This window comes from Meriones unguiculatus, chromosome 2 (assembly GCF_030254825.1).
Source record: "Meriones unguiculatus strain TT.TT164.6M chromosome 2, Bangor_MerUng_6.1, whole genome shotgun sequence".
Taxonomy (NCBI): domain Eukaryota; kingdom Metazoa; phylum Chordata; class Mammalia; order Rodentia; family Muridae; genus Meriones; species Meriones unguiculatus.
Genome location: NC_083350.1, coordinates 51,621,340 through 51,633,671, shown reverse-complemented (window position 1 = coordinate 51,633,671; position 12,332 = coordinate 51,621,340). Strand labels below are relative to the sequence as shown.

Sequence of the window (12,332 nt, the reverse complement as noted above, 5' to 3'; positions counted from 1 at the left end):
CTTTGATCCACTTGGACTTTAGTTTTGTGCAGGGTGATAAATATGGATCTATTTGCATTTTTTCTACATGTAGATATCCAGTTAGACCAGCACCATTTGTTGAAGATGCTATCTTTTTTCCATTGTGTGGTTTTGGCATCTTTGTCAAAAATCAAGTATCCGTAGGTGTGTGAGTTTATTTCTGGGTCTTCTATTCAATTCCATTGATCCACCATTCTGTTTCTATGTGAGTACCATGCAGTTTTTATTACTATTGCTCTGTAGTACAGCTTGAGATCAGAGGTAGAGATACCTCCAGACGATCTGTTGTTGTACAGGATTGTTTTAGCAATTCTGGGTTTTTTATTTTTCCATATGAAATTGAGAATTGTTCTTTCAAGTTCTGTAAAGAATTGTTTTGGTATTTTGATGGGAATTGTATTGATCTGTAGATTGCTTTTGGCAGGATGGCCATTTTCACTATGTTAGTCTTACCAATCCATGAGCATGGGAGATCTTTTCATCTTCTGATATCTTCTTCATTTTCTCTCTTCAGAAACTTGAAGTTTTTTCTTCCATTTGCTGGTTAGAGTCACACCAAGGTATTTTATGTTATTAGTGGCTATTGTGAAGGGTGTAGTTTCCCTAATTTCTTTCTCAGCCCTTTTGTCTTTCATATGCTTTTTTTTGAGTTAATTTTGTATCCAGCCACTTTGCTGAAGGTGTTTATCAGCTGAAGGAGTTCTCTGGTTGAATTTTCGGGATCACTCTTGTATGCTATCATATCATCTGCGAATAGTGATACTTTGACTTTTTCCTTTCTGATTTGTATCCTCTTGATCTCCTTTAGTTGTCTTATTGCTCTAGCTAGGATTTCAAGTACTATGTTGAAGAGATATGGAGAGAGTGGGCAGTCTTGCCTTGTCCCTGTTGTCAGTGGGATTGATTTAAGTTTCTCTCCTTTTAGTTTGATTTTGGCTATAGGCTTGCTGCATATTGCCTTTAGATAGGTGTCTTGTATCCCTGATCTCTCCAAGACTTTAAACATGAATGGGTGTTGGATTTTGTCAAATGCTTTTTTGGCATCTAAGAGATGATCATGTGTTTTTTCTCCTTCAATTTGTTTATATGGTGGATCACATTAATGGATTTCTGTATATTGAACCACCCCTGCATGCCTGGGATGAAGCCTACTTGGTCATGGTGGATGATACCTTTAATGTGTTCTTGGATTCGGCTTGTGAGTATTTTGTTGAGTATTTTTGCGTCAATGTTCATAAGAGAGATAGGTCTAATGTTCTCTTTTTTTGTTGGGTCTTTGTGTGGTTTAGGTATCAAGGTTACTGTGACCTCATAGGATGAATTTGACAATGTTTCTTCTGTTTCTATTTTGTGGAATAGTTTGAAGAGAATTGGAGTTAGCTCTTCTTTGAAAGTCTGGTAGAGTTTTGTGCTGAAACCATCTAGCCCTGGGCTTTTTTGGGAAGGAAACTTTTGATGACTGCTTCTATTTCCTTGGGGGATATAGAACTATTTAATCTACTTACCTGATCTTGATTTAATTTTGGTAAATGGAATCTATCAAGAAAATTGTCCATTTAATTTAGATTTTCAAATTTTATGGCATATAAACTCTTGTAGTAAGACCTAATGATTCTTTCGATTTCCTCAGTGTCTGTTGTTATGTCCTCCTTTTTGTTCCTGATTTTGCTGATTTGGATAGTTTCTCTCTGGCTTTTGGTTAGTTTGGCTCAGGGTTTGTCTATCTTGTTGATTTTTCTCAAAGAACCAGCTCTTGGTTTTATTGGTTCTTTGAATTGTTTTCTTTGTTTCTAAGTCATTGATTTCAGCTCTGAGTTTGATTATTTCCAGCCATCTACTCCTCTTGGGTGTGTCTGCTTCTTTTTTTTTCCTAGGGCTTTTAGGTGTGCAGTTAAGTTACTTGTATGCGGTATCTCGAACTTCTTTCTGGAGGCACTCAGTGTTATGAACTTTCCTCTTAGCACTGCTTTCGTTGTGTCCCTTAAGGTTGGGTAAGTTGTGCCTTCATTTTCATTGAATTTTAGGAAGTCTCCAATTTCTTTTTTCATTTCTTCCCTGACCAAGCTGTCATTTAGTAGAGAGTTGTTCAGTTTCTATGCATGTGTAGGCTTTTTGTTATTTCTGTTATTGTTGAGGTCTACTTTTAGGTCACGGTGGTCTGATAGGATACAAGGGATTATTTCAATCTTCTTGTATCTGCTGAAGCTTTCTTTGTGCCCAACTATATGGTCAATTTTTGAGAATGTTCCATGAGGTGTTGAGAAGAAGGTATACTCTTTTGAGTTTGGGTGAAAAGTTCTGTATACATCTATTAGGTCCATTTGATTTAGGACCTCTGTAAGTGCCATTATTTCCCTATTTAGCTTCTGTCTAGATGATCTGTCCGTTGGTGAGAGTCGAGTGTTGAAGTCTCCCTCTATTAAGGTGTCATGATCGATGTGTGATTTAAGCTCATAGAACTTTCAATACAACGAGGTTCAAAAAGAATTAAGTAAGAAGTTGCAATAAAATATAGCATGCCACATCATAGAGAGAGTAAATGACATTACGGGGGCAGCAAATAGGAGAAAGCCTCACTTGGGAGAAAGGAGCAGTTTCTTTGGTGAAGGGTTGGAGTGGGGATAGGGATTCCTTTGGCACAATGAACACGTATATAAAACTTAAAGTCAAGCAAACAGGCATACTCCAGTATTTCCCTTCATGCCAAAATAATATTCTTTATCATATATATGCACCACCAAACCCAGCAATTAAGGTATATTTTTTTTTTTTGAGACAGGTCTGTGTAGTGTGGCTGTCCTGGACTCTCTTTGTAGACCTGGCTGGCCTCGAACTCACAGTGATCCACCTGCCTCTGCCTTCCAAGTGCTGGGGTCAAAGGCATGTGCCCCCACGTCTGGCTAGTCTAACTTATATATAGTAAAACTCGGCATTTTAGGTTGTAAAGTTCTATAACTTTTGAAAGAATAATCATGATAGCTTTATCTCTAACACCCTAAAAAGTTACCTCGCAGCTTTTCAGAGCTCTTGTCCTCCACATTCAGCACCTACAAATACTGTGTGATTTTTGTCCCTTTTCTATGGCACACGATGAACGGAATCTTACAAGTCTTTTTTTCTTTCCTACGGCACAGTGTTTCTGTTGTTTATGTATATGTTACGAAATCTTATTAGGTAGAGGAAGTTGGCCTTAAACAGGCAATCCTCCTGCCTCGGCCTCATAAACGTAAGGATTGTGCTTTCCACCATATCCAACAGCATAACAATTTTAAGAGTCACTAATGCAGTGAGATGCAGTCGTTTCTTCCTTTCCATTGCCACATAGCATCCCACTGCACAGATGACAGATGTACCACAACTTGTTTCATCACCTGATGGACATTTGGCATGTTTCCATTTGGTGAAAGATGAAAAATTGCTATAAATATCCCTTACAGGTTTTGCATGTGTGTGTGTGTGTGTGTGTGTGTGTGTGTGTCTGTGTGTGTCTGTGTGACTGTGTGTTATTATTTCTCCAGTACAGACTCAGGAGTATGACTATTAGCTCAGAGAGTAAAATTATGTTTATGGAAAATCACTCGTCTCTTACCCAGTGCGGCTGCACTACTTTCCATTCCCACCAGCCATGTATGGGAGGGTCTGCTGTTTTGTTGTCTTTTTTATTTATTTTTTAGCCTGGCTATTTTTAATAGTTGTGCAGATGGAATAGCATTTCACGATTATTTTAATTTATGTTTTCCTGATGACTAATGATGTTGAATATCATTTTGTGTACTTTTCTGTCATCTCTACGTCTTCTTCTCTGTCTCGTCTGTTCAGATTTTTTGCCTATTTTCTCATTTAGTGGGCTGTTTGTTCTCACTGTTGACTCCATACATTCACATTACAGATACTTTTCTATACACATGCTTATTAAAAATGTTTCTTCCCAGTGTGTGGACGTCTTCTCATTTTCTTACATATATTTCAAAAACAAAAAATACTGTATTTGGAAAGTGCCGGTTTTTAATATAGTTCCTTTTCTATCCAGCCTTTTGATGTCATTCAGTCTGCCCTTTCCCAGCGCTGCTGTCTCTTTACCTTCAGTTATGCAGAATCCTCTCACTCTGTGCAAAAATCTTCACTTGTATTTATTGTCACTATTACTGTCCTTTGTCTCCTTCATTTCTCTGACAAATATCTGAGTGAATGCGTTCTAGATAGTTCCATTACTGCTTAGTCATTCCTTACATCCCATTCATACCACACTACCAAAACCAACCTCTTGATGTCACCAAAAAGCCTCTTACGGGTCAAGTCCATTAACATTTCTAGATCATGGTTCGTTCTCTCTCTCTCTCTCTCTCTCTCTCTCTCTCTCTTCCTCCTGGCACTTGCAATAAACTGATGTATTTTCTTCTAAAAATTGTCTTTGAACAACTCACTTTGAATATTCCCCAAGAGCTGATCTGAAGTTGGATGTTATTTTCTTCGGAATCAATTCAACTGCTACTTAATGCCATAGGAACAAAAGCTTCTTTGCTGAATAAATTCAGACTTGTTGTTCTGCATTCAGACAGAAGCAATGAGCGTTTTAAAAAGTGGATAACTTTCATGTCAAGTTACATGACTTGAAAAGTACCATTTGTTTGTTTAGTGGTATCATTGTGTTTTAAATCCTGTATTCCCAGGAACAGAAATCTCAGTGCAACCTATGACCAATGTATATCATAAATTCTGCATTTTTAGAATCCAAATGAATGAAATTTCACTCTATTTTTTCATTAGGATATTGTAACATGTATGATATAGTTGGAAGAAACATAAACTTTTAAAAAAAATCTCTTAGGAGGTCAATCGTGGTGGCTCACACCTTTAATCCCAGGCAGAGGCAGATGAATCTCTGAGGCCAGCCTAGTCTACAGAGTGAGTTTTTGGACAGCCAAGGGCTACACAGAGAAACCCTATCTTCAGGAAAAAACAAAAAAAAAAAAAAAAAAAAGGAAGAAGGATCTCTTAGGACAGGGAGAGAAGTTGTAGAATCACGGGTTTGTTTGGTTTCAGTTATTTTATTTCTTTTTTTCTTTTGAAATTGGGTCATGCTATGTAGCTCTGGCTGGCCCAATCCCCCCACCTCAGCCTCCTGAGTGAGTACTAGATTACAGAAATGTGCCTTCATACTCAGCTACAAATCTGTTAAAAGAGCTGGGAGTGGTGATGCTCACCTGTAATCTCAGCACTCTAGAGATAGATGCAGGAAGGCCAGGAGTTCAAGGTCATCCTCAAACTGTATCCCACCTGAGTTACTGAGACAGTTAAAACAAAACAAAACAAAAACCCTAATCTTTATAAGATAAAGGAAACTGAAATACATAGATTTAAAATAGATTTAAAATCTCTTATCTCCAGCAAAGTAAGATTAGAAGGGGCAGGCACAGCTTGGTAGCACGTAGTTCAAGGCCAGCCAAGGATACATAACGAGACACACCCTAGGTGGTTTTGAGAATGAGAAGCAACCCCCATCGACTCCTGTGTTTAAATGCTTTGTCCCCAGTTGATAGAACTGTTTTTCGGAAGGTTTAGGAGATGTGGCCCCTGTTGGAGGAAGTGTGGCACTGCCCGAAGTGAGGTGAGGAGTTGGGCTTTCAAAGACTTACACCAAATCCAGCTTCTCTTTTCTCTCTCTCTCTCTCTCTTCCTTTCTTTCCCTCTCTCTCCGTCCCTCCCTCTCACCCCACCCACCTCCGCCACCTGCTTGTAGACCAGATGCCAAGTTCTCAGCTACTGCTCCAGCACCATTCCACCATACTTCCTGCCATGAGGATCACGGACAAAACCTCTGGAACCATGAGCAAGTCCCCAATTAAATGCTTCCTTTTATAAGTCACCTTTGGTCTTGGTGTCTTTTCACAGCAATAGAAAACTAACACACCCTGTTTCAAAAAAAATAATAATAAAAAATGAAATGTAATGGCTGCATGACCAGGAAGCCAATAACTTCTACAAGCACGTTTCCTGTCTGTGACAGAGAAGACAGTAGTGCCCACCTTAAAAGGAAACATAGGGAAGAGTCATATACTCAGTAAATACCTGATGCATTGTGGTAGCCATTGCTTCCGCCCACCCCCAGCACTAATTTCTTTAGCCTTAGAGACTCCCCTTTCTTAGCATATCTCTGCAGGGCTTGGCACTTTCCGTATGATACACAGATATGGGAGAGACATGTGGATTTACAGCCTCTGGAGCATATCTGTGTTTTAGCAAACACTGCCAGGAATTCTCCTCCCCTCCCCCCACCGACAGAGTTTCTCTGTGTAGCCTTGTCTGTGCTGGATTCGATCTATAGACCAGGCTAGCCTCAAACTCAGAGATCTGCCTGCCTCTGCTGCCCGAAGCGCTGGGATTACAGGCGTGCGCCACCGTGCCTGGTTCAGAGCTGGAATTCTTGATGCAGAAAATTCTTGGTGGTTCCTGTGCTGTGTGTTAGCAACCCGGAAGCCCTGCGATGCACCTTCGGAGGATTCTGCGTGCTCTCCAACCTTCAGAGCCCACCAGGGCAATAGGTACTTTAGTCATCAGTATCTAATACTAGTTTGAGTAGAAAGACCACATTCAATTCTGTACTTAACAGGAAGTATGAGCCACAAATAAAGCTCAGAACACAGCAATTCTTTTGACATACTGCACATATGCTGTTAGGAAGTGAATGGAAGTTTAAACTCTTTGTGAGATTCAAAATGCTGTCTAATCTTACTCAGCAACTGCACCTCTGGGAATCTCTCTTGAAGTATACTCATGGTAAACATAAATATGAATATATTTATTGCAGCTCATTTGTCCTAACAAAATAAGAAATATTGATTAACTAGTACATAATAATCACATATCGGACTGCTACAAACTTGTTACAAAATAAGCAAGTATTAAATAAATAGCAACTACCCCCACTGGCGTTCTGCAAACTGCAACTTTCACATGAATCAAATTTAAACCCTTCCTATTTTTATAAAGTTTTATTGGAAAACAGCTACACCCATTGGTTTATGATTCTGTGCCTGCTTCCCTGGTACAGAGTTGAGTAATTACAAAAACCACAAGGCTCATAAAGCCAAGAATATGTACTATACAAAATGTTTGCCAACCCCCATTCTAGGCAATAAAATATTAAAAATAGTCTGGGAAGCCAGGCACAGTGGCGCACACCTGTCCTCGCAGCACTTGGGGAGACAGAGAGATGTAGGCAGGCAGATCTCTGTGAGTTCAAGGCTATCCTGGTCTACAAAACGAGTCCAAGACAGCCAAGGCTACACAGAGAAACCCTGTCTGGAAAAACAAAACAAACAAACAAACAAAAAAAATCGGTCTGGAAGCCTGCTCAGTGGCACTTGCCTGTCATCTCAAACAAGAGAAGCCAGGAAGGGAAAATTACTTGAATCTGAGCCAGCCTGTGAAATATGAGATGCATCATCCCTTAAAAAAAAAAAAAAAAAAAAAAAGTGACTTGTCAGTAAGCAAGACGGTTTAAAAACTAAGTCCAAATTAACTTACTATTTTGACAATTACTACATCCAGGTAGTATTTACATGGTTTGGGGGAAAAGCTAATGATTTGAGCTTCCTTATATGTGGCCTTAAACTCACTCTGTTACCAAGGCTGGCCTTGAACTCCTGATCCCCCCTTTCTTTATCTCCCAAGTACTGGGATTTCAGGCAGGTGCCGCTGTGCCTAGCGAGGCTGCTTTCTTAGCAAGCTTTAGTTGAGAACCTTGTATGAATCAGGAACTATCATGTGCCCCAGAAAAGGAGAGGTAAAAAGGATATGTGCTGTAATAGACATATCCAGGCTGTAAATTGCCATTAGTCCAATGTTTCACATATATGCTAAACTTGTAGAACTGTACTGTGTTAGTGTCTTTCCCTGCTGCTATCCCAATAGAAGAAATTTAAGATATCGTTTATTTTAGCTCCGCTCTAGATTGTAGTCCATCGTGGCAGGAAGGGCAAGGCAGCAGGAGCTTGAGGTGGGTAGGGACATCACAGTCATAATCAGGAACAACGATGGGAGGCTACTGCTCCACTCCTTTCCAGTGATACAGTCCAGGATCCCAGGCAGGGAATGGGGCTCCTCACAGTGGGTGGGTCTATCTGCTTCAGATAGTCTAATTATGATAGTTCCTCACAGGCATGCTCGGAGACCCTTCTCCCAGATGGTTCTAGACTGTCAGTCTGACACAGAGTATCAGCTGTTTCAGCTGGTGTCTGGGAGGGGCCTCATTTTGCTAACCTAGGACTAACCCGCTACAAGTGGTGATGATAACTTTTGCTGTGGTTACCCAGCATTCCTTCTGAAGTAGACATCTTATGTAAATGAGCTTGATAAATGCTCATTAGCAAACTGGGCTTAAGTGTATCTCAGTATTAGATCAAGTGGTTAGCATGCACAGGGCCCTGGCTTCAAATGCCTAAGACCAAACTCAGGTCATATCTTCAACTTGCATATTGGTAGAAAAAATTATCAACATTTCACTTAAAAATAACCTCACAACTAGTAAAAACAACAAGAATTGTAGAGGAATGTTCATTCAGAACATGACTGTTCTGGCAAGAGATCACATCCAAAGACCTTCTAGATCTGTGTGATACAGCTGGAGTACAAACATGCCTTTGATCCAGGCAAGCAGATCTGAGTTCAAGGCCAGCCTGGCATAGAGCAAGTTTCAGGTGAAGAAAAGCTTAGGTCCAGGCATGGTGGTACACACCTTTAATACCAAACAATGAAGGTAAAGTTAGTTTGTAGAAGAAAGCACCCATATTTGACAGTGATGTCTAATTGAGTGGCAGAAAAAGTGATGAATCAGAGAAAGATTTGACAGAATAAGACAAGCCAAACTCTCAGAAGAGAAAAAGGGAAGCCACTTACACAGAGAATGAGAAGAAAGGAGGCAGTTTTACCAGGACAGTAATAGAGAGACAGGTTGCAAAGAGAGAGAACACAGGTAAAGACCGAATGAGCCAGAGAAAAAGAAGGAGCCAGAAAATTAGAGCAGATTGCTGGAATTAGTTTGAGGCCAACCAGAGCAATTCAGAGGCCAGCTAGAGAAAAGCCAGATTGAATAAGTTAGCTGGGAGAGGAATTTGAGCCAGAACAGCTGAGTTTAACCAGCCAGCCCAGACCTCAGTAAGAACAAGAAAGAGTGAGTTTATTCAGCAGAAAATCAGGCTGAAAATGTTGTAGGCCAAGGTTAGAGTGTACGGAGGCTAGAAGCTTGCAGGACTAGGCCTAGGTTAGCAGAAGGAGGCAGTAAGTCTCCAAGAAAACAATTGAACCAGGAGAATAAAAGTTCCTTTTACAAGAATAATAAGTAAATATTCTTATAGTTCTTAGAAGTTAATTATTATTCAGATTTCTAAGTATACTAAACACATTATATGGAACAAAATTTACAACTAAAGGGCATAAGAAATTGAAGGTCATTCTCAGCTACATAGCAAACTTAAGGCCAGCCTGGGCTACATGAGACCCTTTTGCAAAAAATAAAATAAAATACCATCATCACAATCACATATTACTATTCATTGAAAAAGTAGCTAAAAGAGCGGGTCAATCTCTAAACCAACACTTAAGACAAAAAAAAAATAGATGTAGACTAGTTACCCTTAAATTCCTCTCAGTTGCCAAAAAAATTCAGTTCTATGTACCCAGGCTGGTGCGAAAATGGCGGATCTATATATTTTTAAAGTTTGCTTGCATCCTAATCTAGGATGTATGGAATGTATCCTAATTTGGGAAAGTGGCTGGGATTCCCCAGCAAAAATAAATTCTCTCTTCTTCCACCTCTAGTACTTGCTGGCTAAGAAAGAGGAATGAAAAAGATTTGAGCTGGTCGTTGTGGCTAAAATCTTTAAATCCCAATGTTTGGGAGGATGAGACAGGAGGATCATATGCTACACAGCAAGACCTTGTTGCAAAAACTAAAAAAGAAGAAAGACACACTTACACACACACAAAACAGACAGACAGGAATACAGCATACATTCTAGTATGACTTGCACATTTCCTCATTTTATTAAGCCAAATTCAAAAGCTCATTCACAAGCAAAATCCTCATAATTTAATAAAGATTTTTAGAGGGTTTTGTTTTGGTTGGTTGGCTGTTTTTTTTTTTTTTTTTTGTTGTTGTTGTTTTTTTTTTGAGACAGGGTTTCTGTGTAGACCTGGTTGTCCTAGAACTCACGCTGTAGACCACACTGGCCTACAAATTCAAAGATCTGCCTGCCTCTGTCTCCTGAATTCAGGGATTAGAGTGAGCCACCACTGCCCAGCTTTAATAAAGATTTTTCAAAAATTTGCTTGTGTGTTTGTGTGTGTGGTGACTATATTGGTTGCCAGCCTGAATACAACTGGAATGAAATAAAACCCAGGAGGCTGATTACACCAGTGAGGAATTTTTTTTCTTAATTAAAACATTTGAAGTGGGAAGACCCTCCCTTAATCCTGATATTTTGAAGGGGGAAAATACATCTTTAATTCAGATCTTTTGAGATGGGAAGATCTGACTTTAATCTGAGCCACCCCTTCTGGAGGCTGCCTATATAAAGAACATGGAAGAAGGAAGCTTTTGCTCTTCTCCTGATTGCTCTGGCTCTCACTGGCAAGCCTACTCGTTCACTGGCATTAGAACATACTTCTTTAGGATTCTGGCATATATGAAAATCAGCTGAGACAGCCAGCCTCATGGACTGAACAACTAACTGCTGGATTCTCAAATCTTCCATTGACAGATAGCCGTTGTTGGATTAGCTGGGCTACAGTGTATAAGTCAATCTAATTAAAAAAAATAATAATAACAATAAATTTTATTATAGACATTCTGTTCCTCTAGATTCCAAAGAAGCCTGGCTAATACAAATGTTGATATCAGTAGTGGTCTTATAGCAACAGAAGTACAAGGGTGAATTTTTTAAGTATCTGGAGAAGGTTTTGCAATTTGCTAACACCTACAGTTATGGACCCCTCTCTAGTACTGAAAGCCCATGATGTGAACTGTCTTGCAAACATTTGATTATCCCAATTCACCAACTGTAAGAGGCAGCATATTTGGCGACTCTGTATAGAAAATGTTTGACAATTTGTGGAAAAAAAAATTTAAATGATGATTGGTCACTTCTAGAATCTCTGGATAAATGGACAAAGGAAAAGAATGCATTCCATGGTGAAAAATCAACCAATTTCTAGCATCTTAGAATACAACGAAGGACAACAATGAGCTCAGTGATAACACTGACTGGCTTTGATGCACATAAACAGTCTAAAGGTTTTGAAGTGTGTCCTATAAGAGAATCTTCTTTCCAGCAGCTACAGAGATTGAGTTGCAGAAAATCAATCAAAAGCCCTCATTATAGAGTTGGCTGAATTACAACGCAAATTCAAGTCCCAGCCTTGAAGGGTGTCAGCGGTTATGATTAAAGTAAGGGCATAAATTGGTATCGAAATGGATCCTGTAACTTGGAAAGATATGTGGGAGAAACTCATTGAAGCTGAGAACTTTGAACCCTCTGGTTCTCCAGGCTTTATCACCCGAGGAAGTAGTCTCCCCACCCTCAGCAGAAGATGTATCCTGCGCCCATCCCCTGAAATACTGCCTCTTCCTCCTTTCACTGAGGAACTTAATCCTTCATTGTCTAATAAACCAGCAGCAACTTTCTCTAAAGGAGGTGCCAGGCAAGACAACACTAATGTCCTTCTGGACCCAGCACTAGGTGCCTCTAGAGCTACAATCAGACTCAAGGCTAAGCAGGTTCCTAGTGAGGAGGTAGAGGGTAGTCCACAAGGAGGTCCGCTCTAATACTGAAGAGATTAGTGAGTTTGCTTATTCATTCAAGCAGAAGTCTGAGAAGTATGGGAACAGACTTCAAGGGTGTGAAATAATGGTGGAAGGAACATAAACCTGGATCTGAGTTTATTGACATGGGCAATAAAGTGGAGAGTCTAGGTTTAATATAGAAACTTTGTAGTTAAAGAAAGGCATCGAGAGTTTGTTTGAGTGGTTGGCTGAACTGTCAAATGATGAAAAGGTGTTGGAGATGCCTGATAGCCCTTGGCTTAGCATTGATAAAGGGATTTTTAAGGTTCAGAGAAACTGCAATGCTAGAGTGGGTACACTGTGTGAAAATGAATCCTCCACAATGGGAAGGCCCAGAAGACACGCCCTTCACTAATCCTGTAAGATGAAAAATGGTGAGAGGGGCACCAGCACACCTGAAGAGCTTTGTTGCTGCCCTTCTCCTTGTGCCAGACCTTAGGGTTAGAGATGCTGCTGCTCAGTTGGGTGT

The 12,332-nt window shown here is 39.9% G+C and overlaps 1 long non-coding RNA gene across 1 annotated transcript in view; it reads left to right on the top strand.

The window, feature by feature from the left end:
* The window catches only part of LOC132652341 (uncharacterized), a 43,393-nt gene extending 37,364 nt beyond the window's left edge, over nt 1-6,029 (top strand). Inside the window, exon 4 of the long non-coding RNA XR_009589838.1 lies at nt 5,762-6,029. This is a non-coding gene — a long non-coding RNA (uncharacterized LOC132652341). The remainder of the gene's footprint in view (nt 1-5,761) is intronic.
* The last annotated feature ends 6,303 nt before the right edge of the window (nt 6,030-12,332 follow it).